This window comes from Otolemur garnettii, unplaced genomic scaffold (genome assembly GCF_000181295.1).
Source record: "Otolemur garnettii isolate 467f Iridium unplaced genomic scaffold, OtoGar3 scaffold00016, whole genome shotgun sequence".
Taxonomy (NCBI): Eukaryota; Metazoa; Chordata; class Mammalia; order Primates; family Galagidae; genus Otolemur; species Otolemur garnettii.
The window spans coordinates 8,837,745-8,840,530 of record NW_003852411.1 but is presented as its reverse complement, the minus strand read 5'-3'; the positions used below and the strand labels follow the sequence as shown (position 1 = coordinate 8,840,530).

The following is a 2,786-nucleotide window of genomic DNA, read 5'->3' as shown; positions in this document are numbered from 1 at the left end:
TCATTGTTGTTTGGTGGGCCCAGGCTGGATTCGAACCCGCCAGCTCAGGTGTATGTGGCTGGCACCTTAGCTGCTTGAGCCACAGGCACCAAGCTAAGGTTGGTGAGTTTTATCAAATAAACACATAACCAACATAACCACATAACCAACATCCCAATCAAAATACAAACATTTCTCATACATTAATTTTTATACACATAAGAAAATGAGTTACTCTATTTCCTAAACTTGAGTCATAGTTCCTAAAATGTAGCCTAGAAGAATCTAATGCAATTTAAAAGGCAATGAAAAGCCCGATATAATCACAAGGAAAATGGGGGAAGTAGTGGCACTATTCTTGGCTTCCAAAATAGGACAATATTCTACCATGGAATTTTTTAATTCATTCAAGGTCCAAATAGTCATTTTTAAAATTTTGCTGGGCTAGAGTGCGGTAGTGTCATCATAGCTCACTTAAGTCTATAGCTTCTAGCTATCTGATAATATCACCCTGTTATTGAAAGCAATTAAGTGATATAATATATAGCTGTGAGATCTTATTTTAGATTTACTTAAACATGTCAATCACTGTTTGCTCCTAGGTTTACTTTTCAGTATTATTAAACTCTAAGCCTTAATGGAAGGATGTGATCATCATTAACATTAGCTTTGTTGGGAACTATACTCCTCAATTATTATGAATATACTAGAAAAGTCTTCTCTCAAGCCATTGAATAGCCACTGAATACAAATACTTACCAGCAGTCATCATCCAACTCAAGATGGTGATTTACATCATGGTTTGGTTAGTTATACCCCTTACTAGAGGCAGACAGCACAAACTGAATTTATGTTTGTTTGTACCCTGATGTTCTGCAAAATGGTCCCTTGGCACCAAACTTGTCTTTTCCCAATTCCCTTTGCTAGGACTTCTCAGATTTAGGTCAGTATCAGCAAATTTTCTCTCTGAGAGGCCAGGGCTATCCTTTCAAGATACCAGCAGCAAAAAATGAAGAGGTAAAGAGAAAACAAGTGCTATGTATTTCATACAAATGGGAAAAAGCCAAGAAGGCAATTCCAGATAAGGAATTTAAAAATACTGAGAATTATATTTAAATGCAATAGATTTAATACATATTTTATCTCTGTTGTCTCTTAAAGTTTAATTGAAGTGAGAGCAAAGAATAAAAATTAAACCACAAGAATAAATACAATCAGTAGGAAGTAACGGAAGTTGAGAGATACTAATAAAACTTTAGAAGCAGACAATGGGATAACTAATTTAGCAGACTGGAAAAAACTAACCCCTAATCCTGAAATAGATGGACAACCAAGAAAACAGGAAGCCCATTAATGCTGAAAAGCCCTAAAAGCCCTTTGAAGTGAAGGGACTGATTGTTTTTGACGTGAGTATAGGGTAGTATTACAAAAATGAAGGTCTAGTTAAACATTTTTAAAAGGTTCAATTATGACTCCCAGATCTTCTCCAAAACCCACAATCAGGCTTTTCTGTCTTCCCAACTAAACAGGTCAAGTTAATCTCCAGTGAGGCTGAACTGTTGAGGACCAGGGACCAGGGGCTTTAGACATAAGTGAGGAGATATATGAAAACAGAAGGACTGGGCAGTGCCTGTGGCTCAAGGAGTAGGGTACCAGCCCCATATACCAGAAGTGGCAGGTTCAAATGTGGCCCCAGCCAAAAACTGCAAAAAAACCCAAAGCAAACCAAAACAAAAACAGTCTGTTTCTAGTATAGTTCTCTGAAAGCTGGTAGAAAACTGGTCAATTCCTCTCTGGAAAAATTGACCAATCCAAGAGAAAAGACCTAGATGTGTGTTCACATTCCGGGGTCTCACAGTAAAAAAGAAGACTGGTGTCTTCTCATTACAATAAAGCCCAAGCCCACCAGTTCATAAACCCTGCCAAGTGCTTCTAAACAATTTTTCAACACAGACAACTAAAACTACCAGACATTTGCTATTTACCATGATTGAAAGAGAAGAAAATTACAAACCAGAAAAAGAATAGTTAAGAAACAAGACAACTGAACAATAGTAACAATACATAAATAAACTAATAAACAAAATGCCCTACCCTCCTCTAGATAGAAAATATACCCAGCTATAATCAATTCTTAGAGAAGACTAGGTTTTGCATTCCTGAAATAAGAATAGGACAAAAAAGGGAAAAGCGAGAAAATATGAAATAGCTTTTAGAAATGAACAAAATACATGGCAAATTTAAGTAAGAGAGTTCAAAAACAAAAATCAAGGAAATATCCTATATAGTACAAGTGTCAAAGAGATGAAAAGCAGAAATATAACATCAGAGGATCTAGAAGATAAAGGACTGAAACTATCCATCAAAATGAATTTAAAAAGATGAATTCATACACATACTGGCATAAAATTATTTCAGAATATTAGGTAAAGAAGAGATGTTTGAAGAGCATTCAGAGAGAAAATAATATAAAGGACCAGCTATAGGAACACCAGATTTCTCAGTGGAGGCTATAAGACAATGGAATATTACCTTGAACATTTTGAGGTAAAGCAATTTCCAACTAGAATTCTATTACTTGACCATGCAATCCTTTTCAGAGAGCTACAGGAAAAAGTGTTCACTCAAAATGATGAAATAAATAAGTACGATGGAAAAACATGTAGGATCCAAGATATGAAATTTATCAAAAAGAGAAAGCCAGGGAAAATTTCCCAAATGATGGTTGTTCCCTTGGACAACACCTTTAAGCTGTCCTAGAAAACAAACAACCCAAGTAGAATAAGACTGTCTCCTGGGAAGTGAAA

The 2,786-nt window shown here is 35.7% G+C and overlaps 1 protein-coding gene across 1 annotated transcript in view; it reads right to left on the bottom strand.

Moving 5' to 3' along the window:
* The window catches only part of TRMT1L (tRNA methyltransferase 1 like), a 40,835-nt gene that overhangs the window by 9,080 nt on the left and 28,969 nt on the right, over positions 1-2,786 (bottom strand). The gene's annotated exons all lie outside the window — the stretch shown is intronic.